At 46.8% G+C, this 19171-nt stretch overlaps 1 long non-coding RNA gene and 2 pseudogenes across 3 annotated transcripts; 1 reads left to right on the top strand and 2 right to left on the bottom strand.

Annotated features, from left to right (window-relative positions):
- Positions 1-952: 952 nt before the first annotated feature.
- Positions 953-3613, bottom strand: LOC147967882 (uncharacterized). 2 transcript variants are annotated; one of them, XR_015603898.1, is made up of 4 exons: positions 3140-3613; positions 2625-3066; positions 2256-2373; positions 953-1639 (listed from the first exon to the last, which is right to left on the bottom strand). It is a non-coding gene; the product is annotated as an uncharacterized LOC147967882 (long non-coding RNA). The 2 variants fall into 2 exon arrangements; XR_015603897.1 differs by having other exon boundaries at positions 2256-3066.
- Positions 3614-5928: 2315 nt separating this feature from the next.
- LOC125507745 (putative disease resistance protein RGA1) lies at positions 5929-9964 on the bottom strand (annotated as a pseudogene). Its single transcript, XR_015603896.1, has 2 exons — positions 6094-9964; positions 5929-5990 (listed from the first exon to the last, which is right to left on the bottom strand). The product of XR_015603896.1 is annotated as a putative disease resistance protein RGA1 (transcript).
- A 2383-nt stretch (positions 9965-12347) lies between these two features.
- Positions 12348-14812, top strand: LOC125506712 (wall-associated receptor kinase 2-like; annotated as a pseudogene).
- The last annotated feature ends 4359 nt before the right edge of the window (positions 14813-19171 follow it).

Genomic DNA, 19171 nt, shown 5'->3' with positions numbered 1-19171 from the left:
CAGTTTTTTCGGTATTGTACCGTGAAGCTTCTAGAAGGTTTCGGAGGATTCTGGAGGGGTTCGGAAGTCCACAAGTGGTTCCACCATGACCCAAAGGGCTAGCATGGGCTGCGGGGGAGCCTTGGCCTTATTGGGCTAGGCTCACCAAGTCCTCAAAAGTCCATGTGGCTAGGGAAGGCAAAAAAGGAAGGAGTCCTAGTAGGAATAGGATTGGACTTGGAGTCCAAGTCCTCTCCCCCTTAGCTGCGCCCTAGGGCTTGGAGGGGATGTTTCCCACGCTCCTCCACCTATATATAGAGGGGAGGGGGCGCCCCAAGAGGATACACCAAGCCCTTGGCGCCCCTTTCTGTCATGTTACTCCGTAGTTCCACCGCCTCATCTCGGCGACGCTTAGCGAAGCACTGTCGGTACTCCACCACCACCATCACCACCAGGACGTCATGTTGGTTGTGATTCCATCTACTTCTCCTCTCCCGCTTTCTGGATCAAGAACAAGGAGACGTCATCGAGCCGCACGTGTGCTAAACTCGGAGGTGTCGTCTGTTTGGCACTAGATCGGTTGGATCGTGATCGGATCGCGAAGAGTACGACTACATCAACCGCGTGATAAACGCTTCTGCTTAATGGTCTATAAGGGTACGTAGACACACTCTCTCCTCTAGTAGCTATGCATCTCCATGGATAGATCTTGCGTGCGCGTAGAATTTTTTTTTGTCTTCCATGCAATGTTTCCCAACAATTAGTGCATGGTCAGGGAGGGGCATCACAGGTGTCTAGGTGTACACATGTCCACCGCCGCGTCGGCCCGCGCTCGCGCGGAACAAGTCCTCCGTTTTCTCACTCTCTCTTCTCATCCTTCCACTCTCCCCCATGCCCCGTCTCCCTCTTTCCCACTTAACAAAACCCCATCCTGCTGGTCGTACCATTGTCGACCGTGATGAGGATGCGGTGTTATAGGCCTCTCATACCACTTGGTTAGTCTGCATGGTCGAGGGACCCACTTCAGGTTCCAACTTAGGGCATGTTCGGATTGCCTCCATCTTCACAAAACTCCATAGATCCAGCTTCCCTACGGACGCATTTAGTTACCTGCAACGTTTTTGGGCACTTTGCATGTGTGACTCAGTTGGGCTTGGCCGAGTTAATACACGACAAAAACCATCATCTGCATATTGTTTGGTTGCCTGCATGTAGGCTGCCTGCATCAGGGAACCAATTTTGACATGTCGTTTGGTTTATATGTGTTCCATTGGGTTCATGCACTACACGGTCTTTGGTTGTGCACGGCATAAGGTGTCTTCAGCTCTTCTCATTAGTGATGACCTTGCAACACACAAAATAGACATCGTTTCAGTCCTAGCTAGGAAAAATGGCAGTTCATCCTAGTTACTAACAAATAGCAGTACAAATTGAAATTCTTATGGCTCAATAGGGAAAAGTTCATCGATGTCGAACTAGGGTTACGTCCATCCTCGTCATCATCTTCTTCTGCTTCTTTTTCTTCTTCTACCGCCGCTGACTCTGTTTTCCCACATAGCCTCAGCCCACTCCAACCATTTGTTCTTCCAGGCCTCATTGTCAAATGCATCCACACCATGATCAAAGCTATCAACGTCATCAACGGTCACATCTTCCTCCTCTGGCACAAAATTATCGCAACCCCGTTGTAGTATCAAGTTATGAAGGATGCAACATGCAAGAACAAGTTTATCCTGGGTGGGAAAATGTGGAATGGCTTCTAATCCATGATCTTAAATCTACTCTTTAGAGCTCCAAATGTCCTCTCAAGCATAACTCTAAAGCTAGAGTGTCTAAGGTTAGACAATTCATATGCAGTCCTACGATAGTTCCTACCAAAGAACTCGTTCAGATGGTACATTTTCCGGATGGGTAGAAGAACACAAGGCCGACATGCATAGCCAGTATCTCCCACGTAGAACTTACCATCGGGGACATTGATGCCATCAGGTCGAGTTATGCTGCCAGATAGAATGTCAACATCATGGGTTGATCCTTCCCAACCAGCTAACACATATGTGAACTTCATATCTAAGTCAACCACAACAAGAACATTATGGCTTGTGTAGTGATTTCTACTCCTGTATGATGCTGACTATGACCTCGACACTCTAGTAGTCACATGAGTCTCATCTATTACGACAATGCAATCCTGAAAATGGCCTGGCAAGATGGTGTTATGGCTCTACCAAAACAATATTATAAGCATGTGAAGGCGTGAACTACGAGTAGCTCACCTTGAAATGCGGATACCATCTTGGGTTAGTGCGAATCTTGCTAGGAGTTTGCCCAGTTGGTTACTTGATCATCTCTCCTCTGAGCTCCCCAACAACATACAAGACTTGCCTGAAATACCTGAAAATGGTCTCCATTGATCTCTTGAACGTGTTGTGGATAACATTAAACCTCTGATTACAACTAGGTTTTGTTGGCTAGCTAACTACTAGTTCCTCCGTTTCAAAATAAATGTCTCAAATTTGTACTAACTTTAGTGCATAATTGTACTAAAGTTGAGACACTTATTTTGAGATGGAGGGAGCACAATTCAAAAAGTACAAAAACAGGGATCTGGACATAGCATGATGAGGAGAGGAGACACATCATACCTTGGATGGAAAAGTGGGACAAGAAAAAAAAATTACAACTATGTGCTTGCGCACAACCTCCACAACCTCCATATGGATATGGAGCGCGCCAATATATGGCGACTCTGCTTAGAATTGCTCTAAGCTATACATGGAGCTTGTGGGTGAGCACCACCATGTGAGGTGCAAGGCCAACTCCACCGAGGATCACCAAAACAGACATTATCAAATGTCTGTGTACACATATGGACGTGTCTGCGACAGGAATAGGGGTAAAGGTCATCCAACCACAGGCACCAAATACCCGCCCCTATCCTTCAAAAATTAAAATAACTTTTTTCGAAAAAGAAAATTAAAAATAAAATAACTAAAATGAATGACCGCCTTTGATCACTTTGACAAATGTATCAGCCGTGCACACCAATTGCACATCGCCAACCGCGTGTCCGTCTCAGCAGGGTACCTGGTAATTGCTCATCAATCAGCCAACCCATCTTAATTAGAAGAGTTGTTGCAGAAGGCAAGTTTGCACGTACTTGACAGCAAATGTATTATCGGGATCATTCATTCAGGCGATTGGTGCCCCCAACAATCTCTCACGAGGCGGTATCTGTACTGAACTGAAGACATTTGCAGAAATAAGCAGAGAGTCCAACACAAACTCTACCCTGTTTCTCTTACAACTCCAAATCCTAAGTTGTAATCTGACCCGAATGTATGTTCGACACAATTACAACAGAATAGAGATTCTTCTAATCAACTCACGGGTTGAAAGGTAGCTAGGCTGCAATTTTATATATATGTAACTGAACTTGAACATGAATTATTCTTTCCCTCAGATTCTTGAATTCAGAAAGTATCATCCGGCAGAACATTGGCATCTTGTCAGCAGCACGAGATGTAAGATCTGATGAACAACAACAGGCTTGGGATACGAAGCATTCTTGAGACAGAACCGTTTCTTCCACTAGTGCAGCGAGTACTTGGACATAAGTCTGTTGAGGTCACTATCACTAGTAACCAAAAACAAAAGTTACATTTTCAGTTTCTTTGTGGCAAGCGGAAATAATTTCAATAACATGCAGTTGGAGTATTACATGCTACAAATGGAAACATATCCAAAGATAGAAATAAGGACGCGTTCCACTTCAGTAGTGCGGTTGCTGTGTCAATAAAATGCAGCTCAAAGGACAAGCAAAACGGATGCCTATTCTCTTTTTCTAATTCTCAGTCTTCCGGTACTTATCTAGTGAGTCTCTGAGCCACTGCAATTCCCTAATTTACACCAGGTGTTGCCATGTGTTGGCCACTAGATATGGATATGTTTTGTATGGTTTGTTCGTTGACCTTTCGTGCTGTACAGAGGGCTTCTTTTTGGACGTGTAGTTTCACTAATCGAAAACAGAATATCATGATTGAAAAAAAGGAAATGAAACAAGAAGAATTAACAGGCTTTGACTGGAGTGTACATTGTTCGCGCATTCAAGCAAAACGGACTTCACATCAGCCTCGTATTAATTAAGGCAAGGCATAGATATGATACCAAGAAGCACCATATTCAGAGCAACTATTATTCAAGTTAACTTGATATGCCCACAGTACTTCTACGCACCAACCCTTATTCATAGCAAAAAGAGGACAACATATTTTTCTCTTGAGATTGTAAATTACCTTAGTTTGGTGAAGGCCTTTTGTGTTTCTTCTTGCCACTGATGAAAAGCGAATCTCCTGTCATTGGTTCGCACTCAGGAGATATCAGTATGTTCCATCGGTACAGAGCAGTAAATTAAGAGGGTGAGAGTGGCAGGGTGAAGGTAACTATTTTTGCAAAAGGGATGTGAGCAATCTTGTTCCATTCAGGGCTTCCATGTTTCGTAATCTTCTTCTTCAGGTCCGGATGGCATCCTGTAAGACTGAGGGCCTTCAAGGAGGGCAGATATGGAAGTGACTGGAGTTGCTCAGCGTCAAATAGGTACAACTTCAAGAACTTTGCGTTGGAAATAGTCAGGAATGCGAGGGATGAACGGTTCTGTAGCAGCCATCTCTGGCACAGTCACAACAAATATCCGATGTGGCAGAGACTCTTTAGTGGCTCAAGAAGCATCATCACTTTGCATGCGCTCCAGAGATCCATGCATCAGCCATGCACACCAACTTCACATGGCCAACAGCATAACTGTCTCAGTAAGCTACCTTGTACAGTAGTACAGTACTCGCTCATCAATCAACCAACCCAGATTAATTCCAAGGGTTGTTGCAGCACGCAAGTTTGCACGTACTGACTGAAATGTGTTAGCGGGGTCATTCATCCAGGTAATTGATTCCCCCAACAATCTCTCACGTACTAAACTGAAGACATTTGCAGAAATAAGCAACGAGAGTCCAGCACAAACTCTACCCTGTTCCTATTACAACTCCAAATCCTTAGTTGTAACCTGACCTGAACATATGTTCCACACAATTACAACAAAATGGAGATTCTTCTAATCAACCCACGGGTTGAAAGGTAGCGAGGCTGCAATTTATATATATATATATATATATATAGCTGAATTGAGCTGAACATGAATTCTTCTTTCGCTCAGATTCTTGAATTCAGAGAGTATCATCCGGCAGAATTTGGCATCTTGTCAGCAGCGTAAGATGAAATATCTGACAAACAAGGAGTTGGCTTGAAGTAAATTGAGAGTTTGGAAGACCTTTTATTAGAAGATACTGAAGCTTCTTGTGAGCATTCTGTTGAACAACAACAGGCTTAGGATAGGAAGCATTCTTGAGTCAGAACCGTTTCTTCCACTAGTGCAGCGACGACCCGGACATAAATCTGTTGCGGTCACTATCACTGATAACCAAAAAGAGAAGTTTCAGTTTTCAAGAACAAAGATATTTGTTTGCGGCAATGGGAAATAAATGATAGCATGCATTTGGAGTGTCAAATACTAAAATGGTAACATATCCCAAGATATGAATAAGGATAGTTTCACTTCAACAGTACAGTTGCCATGGCAACAAAATGCTGCTCAAAGGAGAAGCAAAAGAGACGACCTTATTCTCCTTTTATAACTCTCAATTCTTTGATAGGGGTCTTATCTAGTGTGTCTGTGAGCCACTAAACTACATAGCTTACACCAGGTTTTGCTATGTGTTGGCCGTTATATATGGATATGTTTTGTATGGTCAGTTCGTTGATCATATTTTGTGCAAAGCGGCCATGCGGGGCTGTTGTGCCATTATATATGAGTGTCTGCCATAGCACTTTGCGCACCAACCCTTATTCAGAGGAAGAAGAGGATAACATTGGTTGTCTTTCTTAGGAGATTGTTAATTACCTCAGTTTACGGTAAGCCTCTCTGCTGAATTTCTTGCCCATAAGGAAATGCCAACCTCCTGTCATTGGTTCACAGTCAGATTAGGATCAGTAGGTTTCAGAAGTACAGAGGCCTGAGCGGTAAATTAAGCAAGTGAGGACGGAGTGGAAGGGCGCAGGTACCTATTGTCACATTAGGGATGTGGGCAATCTTGTTCAATTCAGGGCTTCCATGTTTGGTGATCTTCTTCTCCAGGTCTGGATGGCATTCTGTAATGCTCAGATTCTTCAAGGAGGAGGGAAGATGTGGAAGTGATCGGAGTAGCAGAGCATCATCAAGGTATAATGTCTTGAGAGAGCAAAGGTCTTGCATGCTCGGTGGGAGCGATTCCAAGGATTCTGCTTTCTCTATCTTCACGTATCAGAGGGATGAGCGGTTCTGTAGCAGCCATCGTTCAGGTAAGCTCTTCGTCTCTGAACAGCCATCAATGCATAAATATTCAGTGTGGCACAGACTCTTGAGCGACTCATGAAGCAGCAAGGACGGCAGATCAAAGCTAAGAGAACTTATCCGCAGTGAGTTGCCGGTCTCCACCAGATGCTCTTCTGCATCACCAGAACCAGATAGCAAGGAAGACCCAGCCTCCGTGAGTTTACTGCACTTGGAGATAGCTAAGTGCTGAAGGGATGACAGTGATCCGAGCCCTCCCAGGGACGAGAGATTCTCGCATTGAGTTACACGTATGTTCTGCAGCGACCTGAAATTCTTGAACACATCCGCGGACGGGAGAGATAACAGGCTCGAGCAGTTCAGCAGCTGGAGCGTAGATAGGTTGGTGAGCAGCTGCAGTGACCCAAGTAGTGGAAGTTCCAGGTCACCACACCCGCCAATAGCTAGTTCTCTTACTGACGATGGCACAAGCTTATCTTTGGCATCTCTCATCGTCCTCAACTTTGGACATTGCATTACTGCAAGTTCCTTAAGTTGTTTCATTTCTTCAAATGGTATGGATGCGGACTCCAGATGTTTACAATCAACAAGTCTTAGGACACGGAGAGTTCCCATGTACAGTTTTTGCTCCAAAAGGCTCCCTTCCAACGAAGTTAAATGAGGACAGTTGGTGACCCTTACGTTAATCAACTTAGATGATTTTGACTCGATACCTTGCCAATAATAGGAAACTTGGTCAGCCAAACATCTTGTATATTCAATGATATTAGGCTTGGAGGCAGAAGTGGTAATTCCCTCAGTTTCTGGCATTTGCTTACTTCCAAAGTATTAAGGCTTTGAGGTAACAACAACTCCATGGAACTACTCTTGGACATATCAAATGATCGACCAATCTGCCGTAGCTTAGGAAGATTGTTCAACACTAAAAGCTCCAGCAATACTAACTGGCCGAGAGAGGGAATGTAGTCCCAATTTATGCAGCTTATCAACTTGAGTGATATCAAGTTTCTGACAGAGCAGTTCTCGATCCAAGATGGAATTTTGAGACCTGGATAACCCTCAATTTGCAATTCTCTGATATTAACATGTGGCTCAAGGTGGTCAAGAACTAAGTTATCTGTCATGATTTGATCAGGTGTCGACCACTCCATAAATAATGAGTTGAGATATTGTTTTTCCTTCAACTTGGCATTCTTAGCTTCTTCCCAATTCTTCACATTCTCAAGACCCTGCAGACCCAATCTACGAAGATCTCTTAAGCTCCCAATTGCACTTATTTGGTTGCATGTTCTTTCTTCTACCCGGTAATTATGTAATTCCTGAAGAGAAGTGAGCCTGCTTATGGGGAAATTACCAAATCCATGCACACCATAGGATACATACCGCAAACGTTCAAGGTTCCCTAAATGTCTTGCTTCATCTATTTTGGTCCCAGAAGAACCATAGTGAAGGACCATCAAGTGATAAAGTCTTGCGACCCCACATATCTTGTCTTGTGGTATCGAACTCACGCAGATATAGCGAAGATGTTTTAAGTTACCAAAATTGACAGCGAAACAGGATGTGCTCCATAATTGTGCACGGAATAGTCGCAGTGATTTTGAGGTCTCAACTATCATTTGAAGTGCGCAAAGAGTATCATTTTCAAGTGGCGGGATAGAATCAATGATAATAGTGCGCAGATTCTTAAAATGGGAGATTTTCTTGACCTCATCAGCAGAGAAACTGTGAATATTGACAATGCATAGGTGTCGGACTGTATACTTCTCATCTTGAAGTTGAACAGGGTCAACTATTCTTGCACATTCACCGGTGGACACATTGCTTGCTAATTCATGCATCAGGTCATGCATTACATAAAATTCTCTTTGTGCCCATATAGGTTTCTTATCAAAGAACGACTTTCTAGTTAGCTGAGCCAAGAAGTGTTCTGCAGTATCCTCCAAAGATTGAATGCCACTTGCAATCAATCCTGAACCAATCCACATTTGCACCAACACTTCCTTCTCAAATATATAGTCCTGCGGAAATAGGCAACAGTACCGAAAGCAAATCTGTAGCTCTGTTGGTAAGTGGTAATAGCTCAATCTGAGAACCTTCATAATATCTTTTTCGGTTCCTTTAAAATGTTCCAATCCTTGATGCAAGAATCTTCTCCAGTATTCAGGTGTCATATTGCTTTGCAGATGCTCAGCGACAACCTTCGTTACCAAGGGACATCCTCTCAGTTTCTTTGCAATTTGTTCTCCAATTAACTTCAAATATGAATCTCTTGGATTCAAACCGGAAAAGGCATGATGATTGAAGAGCTTGAGATTTTTATCATCTTCCAGTCCTTGTAATGTCAAGAACTTATCCCTTTCGACTCCCATCACCTTTGCAGCCATGTCTGCTACAGATTGCATTCGGGTTGTCAACAGAATTTTGCTCCCAGTAGTGTTCAGTTCCTTCAGAGGAGCAAATAACTTCTCCCATTCATCTCTCTTCTTATCTTCCCAAACGTCATCTAGAACTAACAAAAAATTAATGGATGCGAGTTTCTCTTTGAGGTTCCGTTGTAGTGGTTCCAAATGATCGCTGCCCGGTTTCACGCCCGTAGCGTCTTCCAGTATTTTACTTGTCACCGATGTCGCATCAAAGCTAGTAGATATGGTGGTCCAGATGACCTTAAAATGCTGTACTACCTCATCTTGCTTGCATATGCTCTGAGCCAAGGTAGTCTTCCCCATGCCACCATGACCAATAACTGAAATAATTGGAATACTATTGGTCCTTCTGACCCTAGTTTCTCCCAATTCATCTGACGTGTTGGTTAGCCATCCAATAATCTGTTCTTTCTCCTTTTCTCGTCCAACAAAAATGGTTGCACTTAATATTGAACTAGTCTGGCGATCATTGTCCATGAGCTTCTGCACTTTCTGCTGGCTGCTGGTAGAAGAACCTCCACTGAGATGGTCTGTGAGCTTGAGGAAATCACTAACACCTACGGCAGCCTTGTCTAAATCATCCACAGATTTCATCAATCTCTTCAGTGTGTCACGGTGACTAATTTTCTTGATAGTCTTGTTGACAGCAGGGCCAAGAGACCTGACAAACTTGTGCTTCATCTTAACAAGAGGAGAACCCCATTCACTAACCTTTTGGTCCTTGGCCTTCTCCTCGAGCTCGTAGTATTCAAGCTCGTCGATGGCGTCCTCCGCCGCCTCGACCGCGTCCCTGAGCTGCCAGAGCCACGCGTCGAGGCCGCTGCTCTGCTCCCTGACAAGTTCCGGGTTGACGACATCGAACACCGCCTGGATATGTGGCATGGCCCGCAGGAGCCGATTCTTCAACTCATCCATGTTTTCGGACTTGCAATACTCATCGATGTAGCTGAAAGCCTTGTTGACCAAGAAGGATATGGCCGAAGTCGCCACAGATTTCCCTGCAAAAACAAGTGCAGCAGAGGCAGCCATGTTCTTTCTGTGTGTGTGTTCGTGTAAGAGGAGGGCCAGCAATTAGCAAAGGATAACTTCTGCTAGCGCTGGAGCTGCACTAGTGTGGATAGGGAGAAATCGCTGAAGCAACTGTTCAATGGCCATACAACCGGTCACAGTCATGGGTCAAGTCGTTGCTAACAAATATCAAGGAAACTTCAAAGAAATTTCCATGGTCACCATTGAGCCAGACTGGATGGACTATAATGCACCAGCAATACCACGAAAATGGGCCTTTCTTCCAAATTTAAGGCAGAAAATGACCCTTTCTTCCAAATTTAAGGAAGAAAATAACCCGGCGCCAGCAAAACTGGAGTTGAAGTTCTGAAGCTCAGCGCTGCACTATCTCGTGCTGCTGAACTGTTAACCCTGGCTCGGCTGATCTAGGTGCCTAACACAACTACATCATGGGTCATCTCTGATGGGGCATGGCAAATGCTGAATTTGTAGCCATATCCCATGCACAAAGAACGATATACTTACGGACAAGCAGTTGCACACGGAAGATTCACGTCATCGTCATATTCACAACCCAGTTGACACTCGTCAACAAAGACCATATCACTAATGCAACTGCCAATATAACATGGAACCACAACATTGAAACTTCAGAGATTTCCTCGCACCTCATTGTCTATCTATGCAACTCTTCTCGCTTTCTAGGTAACATTGTGACCAACTCACGCTCTTTGTTCCAAGTATACCGTTCGCATGTTTCTTGCACCATTGTAAACACGATTAGCTAGCCTTCTCTAAACTTGCTTCTCGTATTTCATTACTCTGTCCTGCCTGAAGTAGTAGCCCTGTTCAAGAATTCATCCAATTAACCAGTTAACTTGCCGATTAATCCCTACTCATAGGGTCACCGAGCAGCCGATAAACCGAAAAAACGTCCGATTAATTGATTAAATGACCGATTAACTTGCCAATTAGCCGATTAATCCCCTACTCGCTAGCCAACCGAGCAGCTACCAGTTAACGATTTCCTCAACAATGAGTAGTAGTAAGGTCCACATTTGGCCTGGACCATTTGTGTGCTCGTGCACCCTTAGTACTCGAACAACATACCCCAAATATGAGGGGCGGCACACCATATCCTCCAAGACTAGAGTATCAAGCTATACCCTGCCCAAGAATGTAGATGAACTACACATGAGAAGGTAAAGATAAAAAGAACCAGAACAAAGAGCTAACCCTAAGAGGTTTATCTACTTTTGATACATGCTAGGTAAGTGATTCGGAATTTAACCAAAAAATGTTCAAGTATTTCAAAAATGTTTGTCAAAATAAAAAAATGTTCGTGAATTTCAAAAATTGTTCCCAAATTTCCAAAAAAATGCTCATCGATTCAAAAAATGTTCGCTGATTAAAAAGAAAATGATCACAGTTTTCAAAACAAATGCTCACAAATTCAAAAAATGTCCGCAAATTTGTGAAATGGTCAATATTTTAGCGAATTTGAAAAATGTTCATGATTTCAAATGTTCACAGTTTCAAAAAAAAGTAAATGGAAAACATGAAAAAAAGAAAAGAAAAAATGGAAATGAAAATGAAAAAGAAAAAGAAAGAAAAGAACGAAAATGAAAAAAAGCATGAAAAAACCGAAAGAAAAACACACACAAAAAGAAAAAACCTGTTTGAGAAGGTTCTAGGAAGTTTCTAGAACCTTCCCAAAACGGGAAAGAGCTAATGGCCCGGCCCAACTATACGTAGCAGCAGGGGGGAGGTGGTACGCGTTTGGTCGCTAAGTAGCGACCTACGCGGCACATAGGGTTGTTGGTGAGTATGCTTTACAATACCAGGCCTGGTCACCAACAAAACAACTCTATCCGCTGGCCTTACACCAGTATAAAAACAGCCACAATTTAGGCCCATGCCAGGCACCACTTCTCAGGACACTAACTAATCTAGCCCTGAATGCCTCGAACGTTTTCTTAAGCTAAATGGCTCCACGGGATCACCTAACAGTAAACATAAAAAAATCCTCCCAAGTTCAAGAAAGCAGTCTAAAATATATTTGCAGCACAGTATGTGTAAATACATACATACAATGGAAAAAATCAAAACAGATTTTCCCGCATCTTTTGACTTGGGAATGTATCACTTCGCAATTTCTGTGACAGCCAAATAGATTTTGTGATCCTGAATACGCACCTCTGTGCTACCTCTTATTTCTGCCGGTTGCAGGGACTGCTGAGCAAATGCTTGTTCACTCAGGATGGGGCTGGACTGCTCCTGATTTTCCTGCATATCCAACATCAAAAAATACTTTATTCATACTATGGTTGTGAACCAAACAACACTGGAATTTCAGCAATGATAAGGCTGTTCCACACCTAAGAGCATAAATCCTCTTGAGAAAGAAGAAGGGGGAAAAAATCAAGTGCAAATAATAAGTCTCGCTAGTTGCCACGATACACACGGCAGCGAGTGTGGAGCTTAAGATAATTCATTAGTTGGTCAACACAACATAGTGGCACACATGTGGTTTAAGCCTAGCTACATAGTGATCACCTGGAACTTGCAGTACAAGAACAGAACAAGTGTGGCGATGTGCCGATGTGTCCATCCCTTGCCCCTTCAGCATCGGCACTGGTTGTGCTGCCACCAGCCTGAGTAGCTATTTCATCATCACCTGCAACAACACCTTCCAGCCACCACGACCTATGATTAGTGGCGGCGTTCCAAAAACCAAAGAGGTCATCGACATCCCCCTAGAGCGTGGCAAGATGCGCATGTATGGTCCCGTCAGCTACGGCTGCTTCACATCGAACAGCACCATGTCGGGCAACATAACAAGCGAGTTCAGCCCATCGACCACCCGGAACCGATTTGTGGCCATCGGCTGCAACACTGTAGGGCTCATAGGCGGGTCTATGCACGGTGACACCGACCAGTACATGACTGGCTGCTACTCCTACTGCGGGTGGCCTTAACAGCACGACCAATGGTGCCCCCTGCACTGGAATGGGATGCTGCGAGACCATCACCGGCCCAAACCTCATCAACTTCACAACGGTGTTGTAGAACCTGAATAGTGTGTGGAAATTCAACCCATGCTTCTACTCAATGCTTGCAGAGGTTGGATGGTACAGCTTCAAGCGGCAGGACTTGTCACGCACCTTGGGTTTGTCAATGAGAAGGCAAAAAGGGGTGTCCCGTCGTCCATGACTGGGCCATCAGAAAGGGTTCCTGCCCGGAGGAGGGGGAGAAAGCACCCAAAGACTATGCATGTGTCAGTTCAAACAGCTATTGTGTGAATCCAAGCAATGGCCTCGGGTACCTATGCAACTTCTCCGAAGGATATGAAGGGAATCCTTATCTTCCCACAGGCTATCAAGGTTAGGTAGTTGCTCAAATATAATTAGTTGTCTAGTCGCGTAACAATAGCTAACTTCTTCATTGCAAGCATGATTCTATATATTTTTGCTACCTGCTCAAATTTTATTAAGTTTCCTTAGTCCTTACACTAAATAGTTCACGCCTTGCCACTTTTATCCCTAATGTGTTAATCTGTTTTAACGGTCCACAGACATCGATGAGTGCCAACTGCACAAACATGATCCAAAGTTTAAACGATTATATCCATGCAAGAATGGAGTGTGCCAAAACCTACCAGGAAGCTATAAATGCAAATGCATGACAGGAGCAAGACCAGACGGTACAAATTATGGATATCAAACTGTGCTTCATAAAGCTGAACAAGTGGCAATAGGTACATGAGATTGGAAAAACGCATACTTTTGGTTTATCTAAGATTCTAAATATTTGACAAGTTGAAGAATCTTGGACAATCACTTTGCACGTCTCGGTGTTTCTGCATTTGTAGTGATGGCTCTAACATGTTTGTTGGTTATGAAGTTACAAAGAAAGAAGCACATGAAGGAGAAAGATGAGTATTTCAAATAGAATGGAGGTCTGAAATTATATGATGAAATGAGATAAAGGTGATACTGTTCTTATACATACAGAGAAATAGATAAAGAAAGACACAGATAACTACAGTGATTATCGAGTTCTTGGATGTGGTGGCCATGGAACTGTCTATAGAGGAACTTCAGATAATGACAAAGAACTTGCCATAAAGAAGTCCAAAGTTATTGATGATGACTGCAGAGAAGAATTTGTAAATGAGACAATCATATTGTCACAAATTAACCATCGGAACATTGTTAAATTACTTGGTTGTTGCTTGGAGGTAGATGTGCCAATGTTGGTGTATGAGTTCATATCCAACAGTACCCTCTTTGAGTTCCTTCATGGCAATGAACGCAGATCAACAATCCCCTTGGATCTTCGACTCAAGATTGCTACGCAGTCAGCAGAGGCTCTTGCTTACATCCATTCATCAACTTCTCGCACGATTCTGCATGGAGATGTCAAGTCACTCAATATACTGTTGGGTGATGAATATAGTGCAAAAATTGCAGATTTTGGAGCATCAGCGCTAAAGTCTCTAGATAAAGATGATCTCATCATGTTTATCCAAGGAACTCTTCGGTACCTTGACCCTGAAACTTTTGTCAGTCACCACCTCACTGAGAAAAGTGATGTCTACAGTTTTGGGGCTGTTCTTGTGGAGCTAATGACAAGAAAGAAGGCTATACATAATGATGATTTCAATGGGAAAAAACCCTTATCTCATACTTTTGCATCAATGTTCCACCAGAACAAGCTCAGCAATTTGTTGGACTATGAAATAATAGGGGATGGAGTAATGGTAGTGCTCTGGAAACTAGCTGAGCTTGCCATGCATTGCCTGAGCCCAAGAGGAGACAAGAGGCCAACCATGAAGGAGGTTGCAGAGTGCCTACAGATGCTGAGGAGAATCCAGACGCAGCTAGTCACAAAATCGAATCCTACCAGAGTACATTACTCTTATGGAGGATCGACGACACCTGCCACTCCAGACAAGATCAAATACCAGAGCATGGATACAGCCAAACTAGTACTGGATGTAGACAATGCAAGATGATGCTGGTGCTAGCAACTAGCAAGTTCATCAAACTAGTATACCTTGCAAGTTAATACTTTGCATTTATGTATATTGGCTAGTTTGTTATTATGCATGTATGTAAATGTAAGAACTATTTGCATCTAGTGAGAGAAAGAAAGAGACCCACTCGATTTCTCCCATGCATGGCATGCATGGCAAAATTAGTCAGGCATTAGCTCTTTTACTCGGCGGCATGACGGTGGGGGCGACCACCGAGACGCGCCGCCCCGCGGCGGCGGAACGGGCAGGCGTAGGCGGCCGCTTCTGGGCTCTATTGGACTCAGACGACGAGGATGCCGACGGGGACGGCGAGGATCTAGGAGGTTCACCGGCGTCGCCTACTCCATCGGATTTGATTTTCGATCTATTTCACGCAGGTTACTCCGAGGATGATGTAGCCACAACCGTAGACTCGGTTCTACCGGTGGAGGATCCGGCACGGATCGAGCTACATCCGGACGAGAGGAACGAGATGGTGCGCCGTGTAGTTCACCGGAGAACGGCGGCGATGGCGGTCCGGCCATGGAAGGGCCCCATCCCTAAGGTACGCCTTCCAAACCTCACGCTTTTCGATTTAATTCATCCGAATTCGTGGACAGTGGTCGAGAAGAGTAGGGCATATCGCCGGTTGAGAGCTGGATCACTGCCGGCGGCGGCGGCTATGGGGAAGTCGCGGACGCCGAGCGGGATCCGGGAGGCTCGCAGCGAGCGCTTGAACGAATTACTGGGCCGGTTTGGGCCTGGTTCACCAAACGCTGACGCCTTGCTAGGTGGGCCGGAGATGGCTGGGTATGAGGCCCAGACCATACCGGGAGCCACATGCATTGATGCTAGTGCTGCATGCACGGACGTGATCGACTCTTCCTACGCGTGCGGTTCTGCGTCTGCGCCTAGGGTTCGTCGGCGCGGGATGCCTTTCCTACTGCCGTGTGGTTCTGGCCGCGCTCGCCGGATTCCCCCGCTGCGCGCGATGGCTAGTCGAGGCTCGGGTGGGCCGCCGGCAGCGAAGCCCCATGCGGTTGCGGGCAGGGCTGGGGCAGTCGGGCCGCAGCCGCCACCTGGGAGTGCCGGTCGAGGGGCCCCTGGTGCAGGGCGTGGCGCAGTCGGTGCTGGGATTGTTGTTCCCGGCGCCGGGCGTGGCGCTCCCACCCCTTCGGGACGGACTGGCGCCAACCACGGGATGCGGCCGCCCGTGCCTGCGACGGCCGGGCCGCCGGTGGTACCTACTGGAAGTGGAGGACCGGCCGGTCCCCGACCCGCGGGACCAACGCCTGCCAGGCCGCCGGGGTCTCACGCGGGCAGAGGGGGCCCCACAGGGCCGCGGCCTCCGGGGCCACCGCCGCCGGTGGCTTCTACCATGGGTCGTGGCGGCGGATCCGGCCCTCGACCGGTGGTGCCGGTCCCGGGTGGTGCTCCGCCTCGGGCTGCTCCGCCGCCGCACTATGCCGCGAGGCCGGCTCAGTATCGGTCGGGGCCTCCGCAGCCTACGAAAGATTCGACAGTTCGAGAGTCCTTTGAGTCGCCCCGTGGTCAGTGGGGTGATGATGGTGTGGATGCATATGGAGACGGACAGCACCGCGGTTCCTCGTCTACCGGTGGAGGCCGAGGCTATACATGGCAGAGTGACGGGTCTGCAGAGAGACCATTCCTTGGACCTCCTGGTGGCTTTGTTGAGGGGGCATCCGGTCCGGATCACCGCCAGAGAGGTGGATACCGTGGACATCGGGGTGGTCGAGGTGGTGGCCGTGGGAGGTTTCGTCGACAGCCTCCGCCTCCGGCTGCTGTTGACCAGGTGGCTACTGCGGTTGAGACAAATACTGTTCAGTCTACGAATCTTCCTCCTCAGGCGATGGAGGTGGTAACGGACCTGGCAAATGTTGATGCTTCGGTGCCTAGGGCTGTGAGTGAAGTGTCAGACAGGTCTGATTCCGAGAGGGCGGCCAAGTGGGCGCGCAAGAAGGAAAGGATGCTGTGTTACCGGTGTGGTGAGAAGGGCCACTTTATTGCAGAGTGCATTGCAGAGCTGTGTGACTCGTGTGGCAAGCTCGCACATGATTCGAGAGAGTGCCCGTTAGTGCGTGACCAGGCTCCAGCTCTGACTATGTATGGGCTATACTGTGCAGAGTTATTGTTCTTCGAGTCCCCGGCTGCGAGGGAGATCCCCGAGGACACACAGTGCCTGACCACCGGGATTGTAAAAGCGACTCAGGGCGACATGACTGAGGCTCAGATTATCCGGAGGCTTCAGGAGTTGGCACCGGGGGATTTTCAGTGGGAGCTGGTCCGCCTCGAAGCTAATGTCTTTAAGGTGGATTTCCCCTCTGTGGAGGATCTACAGAGACTACTGAGTTTCGGCTTGTGTAGAGTTCCTGGTACTAAGTGTATTTTGGAGTTTCACGAGTGGACGAAGGTGGAGCCTAAAGGAAAGCCGCTTATGCAGATCTGGTTGCGCTTTTCTGGAGCCCCATCTAAGCCTCTGCAGGACGTTCGAGTTGTAGCCAGTATGGGTATCATGGTTGGAAAGACGGAGAGAGTGGATATGGATTTCACTCGGGCTCATGGAGTGGCTCGGATGTTGGTGAGTGTCCTCAATGTTGATTTTGTGCCTGATGTGGTCCACTGGACATATAGGGGAGAGGTATTCCCGCTCGATATAGAGTTTGAGGACGTTGAGATGTTTGCTGATGAGGTTGCTGGGGATGATGTTGATATGCACGAGAGTGATGGTGGTGCAGGAGCCAGGGGGACGCCAGACGAGTCTGCTCGAGAGGGGTCGACCGGGTCTCGCCCAGATGCTCAGTTGCCTGGGGAGGGGACCGGAGTTGAGCCGACGCCGTCACCTTCGGTGCCTACGACGACACTGCGTTTTGGGTCCTTTGCACCTGCCTCTGCGCCTCCCAAGATGTGGAGCGATAGGGTAGACTCTGATGATGTGTTTGAGCACACGCTTCCCTCCTTGGACTTTGAGAGGACTACAGTTCGGGCTGTACAGCCGGAGGTCGCTCTTATTTCCCTTGCCTCACCGATGGATGTGACTCCGGCATTGTCATCTTCGACCGAGGTGAGCCTTGGGGGACCGGGGTCAGGGCAGGTGGCCTTGCTCTCTTCTCTACCTATACCGACGCCGGTGACGCCGGCTACGTCGGGGCCCGCCAGCGCTAGGAGTGGGAGCCCGAGGCAGGTGGCTTCGGCTCCTCCTCCTCACGTCCTGGCTGAGGCACCCGCAGATCCCGTGACGCCGGGGGAGGAGGGGCTGGGGCAGGCGGCCCTAGATATCCCTTCCTCGTCTGCGGTCAGGAGGACCGCACTCTCGGCGCCTTCGACGATACGCTCTGAGCCGGTGGGCGGGGCAGGAGGAGGGACTGGGCAGGTGGCCCCGGTTGTCCCGCCCCTTGTCCTACCCGCCGGGCACTTGTCCGAGGGCATTGGGAGCCCGCAGCTTCCTCATTCTCGAGAGGAGGTTGTTACCTTCGGCGGTATCCCAGACCCGGTCTCGACGGGGAGACGGATGAGTGCTCGCGTTCTAGACCTTCCGGAGGTGGACGATATGCAGCAGCGGTGCGCTATGAGGGTGGCCAAGCTTCACGATGCTGCGATCACTACTGGTATGTCCGTTAACATATCTAATTCTTTATTGCATTTTGCTCCTGAGGACATTATTCATAATGCAAACCAATTAGGAGTTTCACTAGGCGATACTGATATTGAAATCTCCGATTCGGTGAATGATATGTTAGATTTAGAGGCGGAGCGGGCCTTAGAGACTATTCGTAATCTTGCTGCGGTCAAACCCATGAATGATGATGAAATTGATGCGTTAGGGGTTACAGTGCTAAATAATCTTTGTGCGGATCTAGCACCTTCTAATCAGGAGTCTGAGGGCGATGATGCGCCCTTAGATGATGTAGATGTCGGTTCCGTTCAATCCGGTTATGAGGACCGGGTGATGGAGCCCACTAAGCCAAAGTGTAAGTGGAAGCGAAAGATTTATCCCGATTCTGCAGTTCGTAGGAGTGCTAGGATTCGGACTGCTAAAAAATTCCATGATGAACTATGAAAGGAATCTTTTGGAATAGCAGAGGTCTGAAGGACTTGGCTAAAAGAAGGTTTCTTGCTGAAGCTTCTCTAGAACATCGGTTAGATTTCATTGCTCTATCGGAAACTGGTCGAGACAATTTTGCGCCTCAGTTTCTTTCCTCTCTTGTGGGTGGTCTTGAGTTCGATTGGCATTGCCTCCCGCCACGAGGTAGATCGAGGGGCATCTTACTGGGTGTGAGATGTGATTCCATTGAAGTCCGGAGTGTAGTAATGGGTGACTTCGCGGTAAAGTTTCGAGTT

The sequence above is a fragment of the Triticum urartu genome, chromosome 5A (assembly GCF_056163025.1).
Source record: "Triticum urartu cultivar PI428250 chromosome 5A, HENAU_Tu73, whole genome shotgun sequence".
Lineage (NCBI taxonomy): Eukaryota > Viridiplantae > Streptophyta > Magnoliopsida > Poales > Poaceae > Triticum > Triticum urartu.
This window is presented reverse-complemented; position numbering and strand designations above follow the sequence as displayed.